The 16,704-nt window shown below is 35.0% G+C and overlaps 3 non-coding genes across 3 annotated transcripts; 2 read left to right on the forward strand and 1 right to left on the reverse strand.

Annotated features, from left to right (window-relative positions):
- Positions 1-1,387: 1,387 nt before the first annotated feature.
- On the reverse strand, positions 1,388-1,460 carry TRNAN-GUU (transfer RNA asparagine (anticodon GUU)). The gene has a single exon. It is a non-coding gene; the product is annotated as a tRNA-Asn (tRNA).
- Positions 1,461-1,705: 245 nt separating this feature from the next.
- TRNAN-GUU (transfer RNA asparagine (anticodon GUU)) lies at positions 1,706-1,778 on the forward strand. The gene has a single exon. It is a non-coding gene; the product is annotated as a tRNA-Asn (tRNA).
- A 213-nt stretch (positions 1,779-1,991) lies between these two features.
- Positions 1,992-2,064, forward strand: TRNAN-GUU (transfer RNA asparagine (anticodon GUU)). The gene has a single exon. It is a non-coding gene; the product is annotated as a tRNA-Asn (tRNA).
- The last annotated feature ends 14,640 nt before the right edge of the window (positions 2,065-16,704 follow it).

Below are 16,704 nucleotides of genomic sequence, written 5' to 3' on the forward strand. Positions count from 1 at the left end.
AAACTCCAGGAGAATATCCCGCGGCCCACTATAACTGAATGTGCACATGCAAGAAGGTGACTTCTTCATTAGGGCAAGTTTTCAGAAGAAGGTTAAAACTGATATGTAGTCACATGTTTTATTGCACAATTTCTTTATTACAACATATCCATAGACAACGGTAATCCCTGCCATTCTGAGGTATTATAAGCATTGAATTTTATTTGCATTAAGTACAAATACTGCGTGTTCAATTCAAAGTGTGTCATGTGGCTAGTCGATGAGCCTAGAGAATTCAATCTTCCTACACTTTCACAGAGGCGTATATCCTATGTGCTAGAGAAGTTGCCTAGCAAGTACGGCGTTCATTCTGAAGAGTACTTACCGATACGTACGGTAACGCCTGTAAGTGGCAGGAATGTGAACTGTTTGGAAACACGTACTGAGGTGAGCTTTTTTCTTACTATCGGGATATGGGGAGAGGGTGAAGACGATTACTTACGTGCCTATTTGTTGACATTAACTTCGACGGTCAACATGGACACGGAGCATTTGATTTTTATTGTGGAAAGTTGCCGTATGCTACCGATGATAACAAATACCCTGCGTACGACTTGCCCGCGCAAAACACAGTTCGAAAGAGGTTATGGTAGCACACAGACCGTACAGACCGCCATCTGTTGCTACGATGTTCAAGTTATACCGTACACGTTCTCAAGTTCAGATTGAACGCCTTGATTAATAGGCAACTTCTCTGACATAAAATCTGAAACTCGCTTCAAATCGCTGACTCACAACAGTGACGTCATGACACACATTGAAATGAACACCCTGTACAAATCAGTTTTAAGCTTCTCCTGAAAACTTGTCCTTTTGGAGAAGTCGCCTTCTTGCATGCACACATTCAATTGATGCCAGGACCCGGTACTGCGCCGCGGTTCGACGGTTGAGAGACACAGATCTAGATGGTCCCAAACGTATTACACGTCCTTGCAATCTCTGTTTATATTCTCTAATTATATTTGTAATAATTGCTGCTTTTATTTATTTTCCAAAGTCTTCACTGTGTTTCTGATTTAATAAGCTAGTGCTCTCAGTAGTTTCATTTCTGTTGCATCTGTCCTCTTCCTTTGTTGAAGTGTTAAGGGTACAGGTTTCTGATGTATCAGTTTCTGTTGAAATTATCGTGGTTTTATTAAATGTAAGGACTGTTTCTCACCTTATTTTATTAATTACATCTTAAATGTTACTGTTTAACGTTCTTGTCTTTGGCAAACTTATATCTAGCTAAGGAAGATTAAATGTTAATATTAATATTATATCATTTTACACATAAGATTAAAATTCACTTATATACAGAAAATAAAATTAAGTTTGAATAATTTGAATAATTTTGAGGGAAAAATTGTTCCGGGGCCGGGTATCGAACCCGGGACCTTTGGTTTAACGCACCAACGCTCTACCAACTGAGCTACCCGGGAACTCTACCAGACACCGATCCCCGGCCCCGGAACAATTTTTCCCTCAAAATTATTCCAATCAACTTTACAGGGAGTTATACTTGAAAGCTTGATTTGCATAATACACGTCACTGTTCGTTAACAGAAAGACACAATTTAAGTCACACAGTGTTAGTGTGCACTCAACTTTGGTTGCTTGACAGCTGTCAGCCCACTTTGAGGTCTGTGGATATAGAGGGAAAAATTGGATCGGTGTCTGGTAGAGTTCCCGGGTAGCTCAGTTGGTAGAGCGTTGGTACGTTAAACCAAAGGTCCCGGGTTCGATACCCGGCCCCGGAACAATTTTTCCCTCAAAATTATTCAAATCAACTTTACAGGGAGTTATACCTGAAAGATTGATTTGCATAATACACGTCATTGTTCGTTAACAGAAAGCCACAATTTAAGTGACACAGAGTTAGTGTGCACTCAACTTTGGTTGCTTGACAGCTGTCAGCCCACTTTGAGGTCTGTGGATATAGAGGGAAAAACTGGATCGGTGTCTGGTAGAGTTCCCGGGTAGCTCAGTTGGTAGAGCGTTGGTACGTTAAACCAAAGGTCCCGGGTTCGATACCCGGCCCCGGAACAATTTTTCCCTCAAAATTATTCAAATAAACTTTACAGGGAGTTATACCTGAAAGATTGATTTGCAAAATTAAGTTTGTTTTCTAATCTTTTCAAAAGGGAACCGTTAACTTCGAAACAGAATCTACCGTTTTAATTGTAAATCCAATACAATTTTTTTCATGATTTCTTTTACTTGGTTATTAAATTTAACGACGCTGTATTAACTACTAGGTTATTTAGCGTCGATGGGATTGGTAATAGAGAGATAGTATTTAGCGAGATGAAACCGAGGATTCACCATAGATTACCTGATATTTGCCTTACGGTAAGGGAAAACTTCAGAAAAAAATCCAACCAGGTAATCAGCGCAAGCGGGAATCGAACCCACGTCCGAGCGCAACTTCGATTGGTAGGCAAGCATCTCAGCCGACTGAGCTACTTCGGTGGCTTCTATGATTTTATGCCACTTTATATTAATAAGTAATAAATTATTTTCAAGCGTAAGTCATGCATGGATAATCCGCAAACCGGATAAACCGCGCATGGATAATCGAGAGTATACTGTAACATGCAAGAGAGAATGCATGCAATTTAATTTAAATTGTTATCATATTATTCAATAAAATTTTAGTTCTTGGTGACTAAAAAAGCTATTGTCTTTACTTATACTTACCTACCGGTACTTACTTACTTACTCATAAATGGCTTCTAGCTAACCGGAGATCCATTGCCGCCCTCACATAAGCCCGCCATCGGCCCCCATAGTGAGCGAGATTAAGTCAGTCCCTACCATTATATCTCACCTCCCTCAAATATATTTTAATATTGTCCTCCCATCCAAATAAATTTATGTATATATTTATGTGGGAATTTTGTACCCCTACTTTTCACAATTAAATTTTTTGATGTGGCAAAGTTGACTAACTTATCCCCATTATCATTACTAGTTACGTATAGGCTTTCTTTTTCAATAGTCGGTTTAAAAATATTCTCCCGTTCTACTTTAGCATTAAAATCCCCAACAAAATTTTCATATGATATCTCGATAACTGATCAAAAGTGTGTTCCAGTTCCTCATAGAATCTATCCAATATGTATTGTCGAGAAACATAATTAAAGTGACAAATTAAATATGAAAAAATTGTTATATATCGTGCCATTTTGACAATGCCTTTCATTTTAGGGTTCATGGGGTGATTTGCGAAGAGATAAACGCTACAACTTCGTTATTGACCCGATGGAGAACTCCACGAGGCAGCATACTGCACTCAAGAGTCCTCCAGACCCTCTCATCGCAGACTTGATGCCAGCCACGTCATCAATTGACGCCATCAAAGCCAACGACGAAGGAGAAATCGAAGCCCTACGTAACGTCTTATACTTCATCAGAGCACAATTCAGTAATGGAGTCCACGGTGAAGGATTTGACGTTACGCAATTCAAAACAAAAGGAGAGCTTGTGAAAGCATTCCTAACTCATCTTTTAAAAGTTGAGACAGTTCCAGACAACGTTAAGGTTTCAATCAAAAGAATTTTACCGTACGTGAGGACAAAAGGACGTGGAGCTGAACCTTATGAAAAACCACAAACAATACGAGTGAGTGTAAAAATTGGTCGTTACAATAATACTAAACCTGCGTAAAACGCGATAGAAGCACGTTTATCTGCTAGAAATAATCATAGAGTTTTATTAAAATAATGTTTAAATTCTTCACTGAACGTGTCATAATAACATCCATTGTGAAACTGAGGGCTGGTCAGGTGTCACTCTTTGTTAATACTTTATTTTGTGTCATTAAATGTTTATATTGTTATTATTCTCATCATAAGCACATGTAATTAACGCAACATTTAATTTAATAGGTTAGATCAGTGGCTCACAATATGTGGGTCGCGGCTCCTTAGAGGATCGCGATATGATTTACAAAATAAAAAAAAAACATCTTATTAACATACATTTTATGTTGTATATAGAAAGATAAACATAAACACTGTTGAACATAAAAATTTAAAATGTTTCAGTAGTAATAAAGTAACAAATAATTAATGCTATATATGTGCCTGTTTTTTTGTTTTTTTTTTGTTTTTTTTTTTTTTTTAAGAAATTAGTTTCACAAATCTGGACTCTGTATTCAACACAGAAACTGATATTTTAAAATTGAAGAACATATGAAGGGTTCAGAACCATAGTGGGCCAAGCGCCATTTACTAAAACCGTAGAAAACAAGGGTTAAAATGAAGTTATCATCATGATTCAATAGAAACCTATAGCAAGCAATATAAAGTATACACATTCAAATTAAATGATATGTCAAACTTCATTAAACTATGGTATTCACTTAACTTTAACTCTTGCTTTCTCCGTTTCCAATAAATGGCGCTTGGCCCACTATGGCTCTGAACTCTTCATATCTTGCTTCTATTTTGATGGAAATCATAGACGAGAAACTTATTTTGCATAAGTACGAGGTTGCAAATGCTATACAATATGTTTCTTTTGCAAGCTCGGGGTATTCTTGGATTCTTTTGAACTAAAACTGGTGTACGCTCTGCGAAAAAGTATGGTTTCATCATTACATCAGCAGGTATACATTTTAAAATTAGTAATTTCTTTGATAATTTTGAAATATGAGCCAGTTGAACGCAATTGTCTAAAGAACTGATTCAGTTTCCATCTGTAACTATTTCTTTTAAGTTGGTTAATTAACGACGCTGTATTAACTACTAGGTTTTTGGTGTCGATGGAATTCGTGATAGCGAGATGGTATTTGGCGAGATTGGGCTGAAGTTTCGCCGTACATTACGTGACATTCGCCTTACGTTTGGGGAAAACCTTGGAAAAATCCCAACCAGGTAATCAGTCGAAACGGGAATAGAACCCACGCCAGAGCGCAGCTCCGGATCAGAACGCAAGCCTCTCTGCGGACTGAATTACGCCTACGATCCCTTGACTTTCGTAATTTTTTTTTAGTTTCTTCCAGAAAATGCTCAAAATTTTGCAAACTTAATTGCATGTCCGCAAAAACAAACTCAGTATTTTTTGTCGTATCATACGGTACAGAGCTAAATTTTTCATTAATTCTTTAATACACTAGATTGAATCGAATTTCTTTTTGTCAAGTGATATGATCGGAAATCAAGTTTTCTTAAATATCCTCGATTTTATTTCTGGTTGTTATTATTTTAATTATGATATGATATATTTATTTCTACAGCTCTTATTTAGTAATGGGTCGCCACCACATCTCTTTATTCGTGCTCCCCATCACCTTCTAATTACAATAACACATACAACTTTCATCAACGTGTGCAGTCATCTTATTTTACCTTTGCTACCCCTATTACTATAATACATACCCTCAATTTGCTCTCTAACTTCTCAACTTAAAATTTTCCCTTCTATGTAATGAACACCTCACCACGTTTATTGTTTACTTATATTGAAGTACTTCCTATCGTCTAAAATTTCCCTAATTGCAAACTAACTTTTACTAATACTACTTAATCATAATCATTCACTTTCATCTCTAATTTACAATCACTTCTAACCTCTCCTCCAGTAGCGGCCCGCGGTTACTAAGGTTGGCAGTTCTGCATGAAAAATAGTGTATTTAGCAAACGCATGCTGTTTATTGCATCTAAATCGGATAACGCGTGTCATTACAGCCCCTTCTCGAAGTTGACTGTGCACCCGAAATTGTACTCCAACCATCCGTGCGCTACACCTCTCCCACCTGGTACAACCAGTCACGTAGTGGAGATGTGCCCCACATGCTTTTCTAGTTTTTTAAGTCAAATTAAATAAACCCTTCACTCTGGTAGTTGTCCATGTATTTTCTCCTCTAAACAGAGCACACGGGTGGGGGAGAAAGCGTTTTCATGAGCGCAGCAAAAAACCAATCGTTTCCATTACACATTTCGGTAATAAAATGAATAGTAGCCTACATGATTTCCTCAACTTTTTCCAGAAATTTCAATATTTAAATTTTGTGTAGGACGTCCTAATTTCTTAAGTTAACACGCAATTTCTCTTTTAATTTCGAAAAGGGTTGGTCGATTAGGTTTTCATTTCATTCATTTTTAATATAAAAAATGTCCTTAGACACACTGACTAATCACATCACACCACCCACAGTACTATAACACATGGAACTGTAATGATATACAGTAGTCCAGAAGCTTCGGTTGCAGCTCTAATGCAGTCTTATGGGACGGTGAAGAAAACCAGTTTTCTGCTGCCGACTACCCTACGTTGAGCTTCAGGAACTGCCGATCACAGATCCGAAAAGTACAGTATAGCTAAAATTCTCGAGCAGTTCAAGGCTCCTACAGACAGTAAAATCTCGAATCGAAGGAGAATGAATTGGAAAAATAAATGAAACAATGAACATCATAAAAGCACGTTTTACATTTTTAATTTTTTCAGGTTCATTTAAATGGCGTTTCTGCAGCTCTGCAGTTCTTATTGTAGAGCCGCCCCTGCTCTCCTCACTTCTATCATAACTCTTATTCCCTGTTTCTCCATTAGTCACTGAATCACATGTTTATTGTTCACTTTCATCCCGATAACTTTTCCGTTGGGCACTATTTTTGTAAGTCAATGCTCAACTTAACCTTCATTTGTAAAGTTAGATTGAAATACTTCCTTTTTCCTATCATTTCAATTTCTCTGATTGTACGCTAACTTACTCGATTGTTATTATGTTAATATCTTGGTCTTGCGAAATACTATTCTTAGCGTTTAAATGTTAAAAAATATATATAAGCAAGGAAGGCCAGTCTAAGAAGCTAAAGAAAATTGGAAAAGAGATTTGCATATTCAGATTTGTCGTCTTGTAGGTATAGGTGCATTAGAAGTCGATGCTTTTGAGTAAAAGTGTCGTTGCTCTCAACTTGATAGGGATTTGCATTTCTCGAATGGCGAGGTTAAGTACCACTATGGTAATGGAGGTCGCAAACATAATTCTCTTTAAAAAGTGGGTCGCCTTCAAAGAATTTGGGAACCACTGGGTTATATTATTCATTATTAAATCATCAGAAAAGATTGATTAAATATAATGAATTTTATAATTTGGAATTGATATAAGGTTGTGGAGAACTTCTTGCATTAGGCCTCGCCAAAATGTAGTGGATAGACTGGGGAGACCACCGCTATGAATTCTTCATACACCAGCTCTCCACGCAGTCAAAGGTACAATCTCCACTTTTCGCTTTCCATGTAGGTAGAAGCAAGAGATCACAGATTACATACAGGCACAGTCTGTTCAAGTGTCATCACTAGGGATCGGATTTTTAGGTTTTAAAAAGACCATTTTAGGTTTTTTTGGAATAGGTGAAATAGGTTTTTTTTTAGGTTTTATGTCCAACTTGTGAAAGGAATCGAAAAAACTGCCAGATGGTTAAAAATGTATCCATACAGTTATTCAAGAACCAAACTCTTTATAAAAATTTATAAGATTCTAAATTTTTGTTCCTTCCCCTTTAAAATTATTTGTAGTTTGAATACATTATTGTAACAATTAACATTTTATCTAATATAATTTGCCTTGATATATTGTAACTACATAAATTTCAATTTCCAATAGATAAAAGGTACAGTACTCATACAACTTTTGAATTAAATTTGTTCAAACTTGGTCAAGAATTATTTTAAAAAGTAACAAACAAACAAAACAACATTATTTACTGGTACTGTTCCTGGTTGTAATATATGGTCAAATGATTTTCAAAATTGTCGAATGAGAAATTTTTTTCTATTGTCTCTCAAAATAAATTTGAAGGACGATATGATTCTTTTGACAGCACACGGCGTCATAGGTGCAAATTCCATTGCTGCCACTGCATCAGGTACCCACGGTAACTGACAATTGAAGCTTTCCCCTTGGAGAATGGATCATACATTTTTCCATTTTTTCAAACCCTGGATTCCTCTGCAATACTTTCTTCAGTTTTAATGTTACGGCTTCACCCACGGGTCCTGGTACTTCTTTCTGTAGAAGTGAGTAAATGACACCAATTGCATTTTTCAGTTGTAGCGACGAAGATTCCAAGTACTCAATATATTTTGGGAGGTCACTGAAATGTGCCTTGAGGAAAGAAAGGGAGCCATAGATGTTATCACTGCTAAGTACAGATTTTGCCTTAGGGATTGATGCAGTCTCCTCCACGTCGAGAGTGTTCTTTCTTCTCTCTTTCTCCCTCTCTCTCTCTCTCTCTCTCTCTCTCTCTATCCCCCAATGTTTTGATATTTCTCTCAAAATAAAAAAAAGTCAACATAAAGCAGTAAATACAGGATAACACGTATCAACAATGATTTAGATTTTTTAGGTACTAAGATCAAAGTTAGGCTTTTTAGTTCCATAGAATTCACATATGCGACATGTGGACTAAGAAAATGGAGTGTTAAGTGAAAAAAAAAAAAACAAGCACTTCGACATATTCTTCTAGTTGAGTTTATTAGTGGATCAGCAGCCACCAGCGTAGCTCAGTCGACTAAGGCGCTTGCCTGCCGATCCGGAGTTGCATTCGGGCGCGTGTACGATTCTCAATTGGACTGATTACCTGGTGGGATTTTTTCCGGAATTTTCCCCAACCGTAAGGGGAATATCAGATAATATATGCGAATCCTCGGCCTCAGCTCGCCAAATACCATCTCGCTATCACCAATCCCATCGAAGCTAAACGACCCAGTAGTTGATACAGCGTCGTTAAATAACCAAATAAAAAATAGTGGAACAAAGGCGGCAAAGACGGCTCGATAAATTTGTACCATGCACGCGGAGAATGTCCTCGGGCAAAGCACTGAAAGAATTTTTTTTTTCTGTCGCTTCTAGTCACAAAACCTCGTACAAAAGCTAGTGTCCATCCACAGAAGATAATGTTAAGCGTCTGGAGGAACAAAGAAGGCGCCATGTACTACAAATTGCTTTCCAAGAACGTAACTATAACTGCTGACATTTATTGCCAGCAACTCAGACGTCTTGCGGGCGCAATTGAAGAAAACCGATCGGGAAGACTGCATCAAATGCTACTGCTACATGATAATGCACGACCACACTCCGCTAACATGACGAAAGCAGTTATCAAGGAGTTTGGTTGGGAGGTGATTCACATCCCCCATATTCTCCCGATCTTATGCCCTCAAATTTCCAAATTTTTCGTCCTCTATGCAACAATCTTCAAGGGAACTCCTTTGATAAAATATGTTTTACAAACTTGGCTCGACGACTTCTTTGACTCCACACCAGCAGATCATATGAGATGTGAAATCAAAAAACTTTCCCAGCGTTGGCAGAAAGTCATAGATAATGTAGAATAATATATTACTAATTAATTTCAGTCTTCTATCGGTTTCAAAAACTTTTGTCACAGTAAAAAAACGCTACGAACTTTCACATCAACTCAATACATACTTCATACAGAAAGTTAAAAATAGAATTCTTATAATGGTTTCTCGGGTAAAACTTATAATCTCATCTTTTCAAAAGGAAATTGATTGTATTTGATGGGTACATAAATTGATACAGAGTTCTAAAAGCATTAAGCCCCATTGTTTCAGGCGATATTTGTGACTTCGATACTTTTATGACCTCAATATTAAAACTCCATTAAATAGTGCAATAAACTATGAGATAAATGTCATAGTATGTTTAAAAAGAACAAATGAAATGTATAACGCAAGAACATACGCATGTGTCACACAACAGAACAAGTCGAACCGCGCAATTTGTAATTAACCGTAAAAATCTAGCGTTTATGGAGTATTTCCCAACTATGATGAGATGAAACAATATTGTAGGGTCAAGTACGGCTATTATGATACAAAAAATCAATATTTTGCTGTAATTTTTCTGACAAAGCATATACGGATTCAAAAAAAATAAGTCATTTGCTACTTTAGACATATACGATGGATTTGGAGTTAAATTTGTTTTCTATTTGAATTAATGGATGAAAGTAAAAGAAAACCAGTGTATCACAATAGACTTTTATGTGAGCTATTTGTTGCACCTATAGCGTTATTCTGAAACATTGCTACAAATCTGACCATATTATACAGAGTCTTGCTTCATAAGGCAATAAATTGTGATACACACAGATGCTTAATCTTTCACATGTAAAAGTTCGGTTGAAATCACATTAAAATTGACTGTAAGATTTAGCAACTTTTGTATAGGCCCTTTTTCCAATTATAAAATGTACTAAATTTTAACACCTTACTCTCAATGCTAGAAAATTGTTGTGGGTTCAAATAGTTTTTTTTTTTTTTTTTTTTTGAGTGTGAGGAAATAGATTTAGAAAATCTTGATACACTATTATTTATAAAACAAATTAAATAGGTTTCTAAATTTTCTAAATCTTGTGTCAAATTTTAGCAGTAAGAAGAATGACCACTGGGCTAAAATTGTTAGGTAAACAAGTAGAAGAATATATTAAATTATATAATTTTTTTAACTTATAAATATTGTACGTTCCAACATGCCAATTACAACAACCCTCAAGAACTGAGAAAGTATGAAATACCACTCAACAGGTAATAAAGTGTATCGTAATATCCCTTCCAGCGTATCATAATAGCCCTAAGAAGTGTATCATAATAGCCCCAAGAAATATATAATAGCCCTAAGAAGTGGATCATACTAGGCCTTCTAGCGTATCATAATAGTCCTAAGAAGTGTATCATAATAGCCCCAAGAAATATATCATAATAGCCCTAAGAAGTGTATCATAATAGGCCTTCTAGCGTATCATAATAGTCCTAAGAAGTGTACCATAATAGCCCAAAGAAATATATCATAATAGCCCTAAGAAGTGTATCATAATAGGCCTCTAGCGTATCATAATAGTCCTAAGAAGTGTATCATAATAGCCCCTCTAGCATATCATAATAGCCCTTCTAGCGTATCATAATAGCCCTAAGAAGTGTATCATAATAGGCCTTCTAGCGTATCATAATAGTCCTAAGAAGTGTATCATAATAGGCCTTCTAGCGTATCATAATAGTCCTAAGAAGTGTACCATAATAGCCCTTCTAGCATATCATAATAGCCCTTCTAGCGTATCATAATAGCCCTAAGAAGTGTATCATAATAGCCCTTCTAGCGTATCATAATAGTCCTAAGAAGTGTATAATAATAGCCCTTCTAGCGTATCATAATAGCCCTAAGAAGTGTATCATAATAGCCCTTCTAGCGTATCATAATAGTCCTAAGAAGTGTATAATAATAACCATTCTAGCGTATCATAATAGCCCTAAGAAGTTCATCATAATAGGCCTTCTAGCGTATCATAATAGTCCTAAGAAGTGTATCATAATAGCCCTAAGAAGTGGATCATAATAGGCCTTCTAGCGTATCATAATAGTCCTAAGAATTGTATCATAATAGCCCTAAGAAGTTCATCATAATAGGCCTTCTAGCGTATCATAATAGTCCTAAGAAATGTATCATAATAGCCCTAAGAAGTGGATCATACTAGGCCTTCTAGCATATCATAATAGTCCTAAGAACTGTATCATAATAGCCCTTCTAGCGTATCATAATAGCCCTAAGAAGTTCATCATAATAGGCCTTCTAGCATATCATAATAGTCTTAAGAAGTTCATCATAATAGCCCTTCTAGCGTATCATAATAGCCCTAAGAAGTTCATCATAATAGGCCTTCTAGCATATCATAATAGCCCTAAGAAGTTCATCATAATAGGCCTTCTAGCATATCATAATAGTCCTAAGAAGTTCATCATAATAGCCCTTCTAGCGTATCATAATAGCCCTAAGAAGTTCATCATAATAGGCCTTCTAGCATATAATAGCCCTAAGAAGTTCATCATAATAGGCCTTCTAGCATATCATAATAGCCCTAAGAAGTTCATCATAATAGCCCTTCTAGCGTATCATAATAGCCCTAAGAAGTTCATCATAATAGGCCTTCTAGCATATCATAATAGTCCTAAGAAGTGTATCATAATAGCCCTTCTAGCGTATCATAATAGCCCTAAGAAGTTCATCATAATAGGCCTTCTAGCGTATCATAATAGCCTTTCTAGCGTATCATAATAGGCCTAAGAAGTGCATCATAATAGTTCTTCTGTTTCATACACTAATTACTGCAAGACTGATCAACGTTACTGCAATACTGATCAACGTTACTGCCAGACTGATTCAACGTTACTGCTAGACTGATCAGCTTTTCTTTAGAGAAAAATGAAGTTGACACTATTCTGAGTAGGCCTAAAAGGAAATTTAAAAAATTATTCTATCTTTATTCATTCAAGGTCAATAACGAAAGTAAGCGAGTATCGCATCAAAGTCTTTTGCAAGCAACAAAACTGACTTTTCTTTTAATACATTTATGATTTTTTTTTTTTTTTAAATTTCGTTCAATATTAATTCTTATAGAGCATAAAATGTACTTTCGTAATCACGTTTTAAACATGTTGAAACTGAACCTTTCATACATTTTAAAGTCTGTGTAAAATTAGCTCTATTTTTTTTACTGTATCATATTAGCCATACTTGACCTATTTACATTTCTTTGTAAATGAGCATCTCAATGTGTTCTGCTGATACCCAAGTGATAAAAAGTACTTCGCATTCATACTGCGAAAGAAATGTCTTTACAACGCTTCTACTTAAATATGTACTTCACACACAGCGACTCCGCATGGTAATGAATGACACTTGAACTTCGAACACTTTGAAGACCTACCTTTATTCAGCTTAAGATTGCATTGCGGCAGATCTGCTGGCGTAGAGATCACGTCATCGACCGCCACAGAAGCTGGGATGATTTCAGTGTGAATGCCTACATTTAAATCAATGATTTGCTAGTGGTGTTGTTAGTGAAAAGCACAACTATATGTAGGAAAGTTGTAATAGTATAAAAGTGGTCTTTGACTGTTTTCATATAGAATGAAATTATTACTTTTGTTTCAAAGAGTGACACTCGTCGATGGTGAGGTACTGTTCAGATTTTAAATTATTTATGGAAAGGAAGAAATTGTAATAGCACATTTATAATTTCAACAGCAGACTACAACGCTCATCTGTCTCTTCTAGTAAGATTACGGTCATATTAATTACATGAACTAATTTACTTATAGGAATTGAAAACAATTTTAAAGTTCGTAATTTCAGCCCTTCATGGTAAAAGGATTATGATGAGGATTTATGTTCCTCGACCCATGTTTGGAAAATTAATTTTCGAATGATTCGGAATCGTTTACAGCTTTCACCCTCAGAAGGAAGTGGAAGGTTTCTTAACTTGTTGGGTCTCTTATACTGGCAAAATTAACTACAATGGCAGCCGTTCTTATTCTTTCTGATTTCTCTACACTTATTCCCATCATAATTTTACGTGTATCATTTACTCCCTTACATAATTAATATTTAAAAAGAATAGCAAAAGTTACACAATTAACACATCTCGAAATAAATACGAAATGTTCACTGAAAACTTCGTTACACAGAAAGCTATAGCTTTGATATTTTCATTAAGTATGACAATATTGGTTTCCTACAATGACAAGTAGCTTTAGTTCTATACTTAAGCTTTTCGGAACTCAATTCATCATGGGTGGTAGTTCGCTCACAGTTTCTCCATTTATTTACGAATGCAATACCGCCCTGACCGTTGAGTCATTTTTGAGATATTTGTCAACATTTTTGTCCTAGCCCGGCTAGTACAGAGCGCGCCTGCTATATTAATAAATTTCTCCCTTATAAAGTAATTTTCTTAAGGCGATGTGCTACTGAAAATAGTCGAATTTTGCTAACGTTTATAACTTTTTTTATTTTCGCGCTGAACGTGTATACGGTCTTATGAAAATATTATCTCAGTATCTTAATTAATTATAAGTATACTTTTACGTAAAGTTCACCGAGTTAGCTCTGTGGTGGCGCGTCTGCCTCTATACTAGCCGGGCCGGGTTCGATTCCGACGGTGTCAGAGATTGTCGTGTAAAATTTCTACCTCATGACTAGGAGAGATGGCGGTGCACAACTTCTAATCACTACATTGAGTATCAATATCCCAGGGTTAAATTCGATATGAAGAGAAGGCATATGTCACTGTTGATAGTGATTCGTCCGTCGGATGGGGACGTTAAGCCTGGCGGCCCCCTTGGTGTTATTCGACAGGAGTAGAATACGTGCCGACACCGGGTTTCTCCTTCTCCCTTTCTCATCTTCATCATCACCCACTACATATACTACACTAGCACATGAATACTTACAGATACTCATCCAACTATATGACATAATTGTTCATAGATACACACGTACAGCGTGGCCAGCCGAACTGGTGTACAAGTTGAAAATGAATCATAGTCCTGTCATCTATCCACAATATGCAGAATTCCAATCACCCAAGTGAAGTGAGTAGTTATTACATACATACATACATACATACATACATACATACATACATACATACATACATACATACATACATACATACATACATACATACATAGTTTCACATAATTGATAGAAGTTATGTTAATTCTCGAGTTATGTGTAACCAAAACTTTAAATTTAATTACCTCAAAAAATAAATTTTCTACGTTCCTAACGACAAGTATTCATTTTATTTTTCAGTGCTTAAAGCTAGAGTGGTGAAACTTGGCATACTTATTCATTAATATCTCTGTTGTGAAATGGAGCATTTGATTGGCTGTATCTAGCATAGAGAATTATACGTAAAGCAGTATTATTTTTCATTAATGTTTGAACATTGAAGAAATTATATATGTATATATTTTACAAATGAACAAATTAGAATAGGGGATTACTAATGCTCCATTGCACAGTACCAGTGTTACCTTTAAGAAGAAATTAGATTTTATATATATTTGTAGAAATAGAATTTTCACTAAGAGAATTATAAAAAAAAAAACAAAATAATTTTATTTTTTAAGTGTTTATGAGAAAAATTGAAATTTACAATGTGTGATTATGATAATTATATGCATATTCAGTACTCTCTAACTCAAAAATTGTGAATTTTAGAAATATCATAGCACATCGCCTTAAACTGTAAATTGAATCATTTATTGTGATCAAAAACAAATACCTAGTTATGATGTTCTTTCTTGGAATAAAGTTTCATTAGAATTTAGTAAAGAGATTATATATTTTATGTACGTAGGCCTACATAATTTCCGACGGAATTAACTTAAGAAAGCCTATAAATTATATACTGAATACTAATAAAATTTGTCTAACAGTTCAATAAAAATCGCTTTTCATATACAGATAGCCTCAGATAATAATAATAATAATAATAATAATAATAATATAATTTACACACATGTTTTCAGGCTCAGACAAGAATTGTAGGAAAATATGATTACTTTTGTATGATTAAAATAAATCAGTTCCTTAGAAAAATATTTCCTTCCATTATATCAATAACTATCAATGTTTGCAAGTTTGACATGGATTTCTGAATATTTGCACAAGGGTCACAACTTCAAAAACTGGCATGTTAATCTGTTTTCTCTGTAATGTAACTAAGCAACTATGATATTAAAAGTCAAAATAATAATTTACTTATTACATTGGTAGAAAACGTGTTTTTTTCTTTTTATTATTTTCCTCAAAACTTGAACAAATTGATTTGGATATTTTTATCTCATGGCTTCAATTTAATTTTTCTATTGTGATTATAGAATTTAGCTGTCTATCGCCAGAAGATCCGGTTCGACTCATTTCCGTAGCATAGAAGTCATTAATTTTTGCTGTTAAGTGGTGTAGTATTAATGTTGTTTGTGATAAATCTGTAACACGTGTAGCGTATAGACCGGAAGCTGCAGAAACAATTGAGCTTATCTTGGAAATTATTTCCGTCCGTATCCAGCATAGGCTTTCGGAGAGTAAGTGATAAATACTTCCTTATAACAACGACGCATTGCAGGCAATATTGCAGTGTACTCGTATAATTGACAAGTTAATTCTACTACAAAACATTGCAATAAAAAACTTGTTTTTTTTTTCTTTTTTTCTTGTATTACTTATTTATTAATTTTATTGAGTTTTATTTATTTATTTATTTATTTATGTATTATCTATTAATGTATTTATGTTTATATTTATTTACATATTCAGTAATTTACTAACTTAGTTACCGATATTTATTTATTTATTTATTTATTTATTTAATCTCATACGATTTTCTCATAAGTCCAGCTTAGGAATTCGTAATGTAGACAATTAATTCTCAAGAAATTTGTCGATCCTGGGCCTGTTTATCTTAGTTCACGTAAAAGGAAATTCATTAACTCGTCATTCGTATTACCGCTGTGAAATTTGAGAGTTGTTGCTCTTTCATTTTCAACACAAGTACCTAATATTGTAAAGAAAATTACAGTTAATCTATTTCGCTTAAAAATGTATTCGTTTTAATTACATTACATAGTCCATAAATAGGTCTAAATTCCACTTAAATCAAAAGTTAATTTTCATAAAACAGACATATGCATACGAATAAACTGGTATCCTAGATCGTACTGTCACAATTCTGCAGATGTAGACAAAACTCTTTTCTTGTAAGTAACTTTTTCTTAAGAAAATAATGTCTTTTACCAGGACATAACCAGTGTCGTTCCGTTATCAAATGTTGTGCGAACTACGGATGGACATATAACTAGCGGTAATAGCAT

The sequence above is a fragment of the Periplaneta americana genome, chromosome 1 (genome assembly GCF_040183065.1).
Source record: "Periplaneta americana isolate PAMFEO1 chromosome 1, P.americana_PAMFEO1_priV1, whole genome shotgun sequence".
In the NCBI taxonomy this organism is placed as follows: Eukaryota; Metazoa; Arthropoda; class Insecta; order Blattodea; family Blattidae; genus Periplaneta; species Periplaneta americana.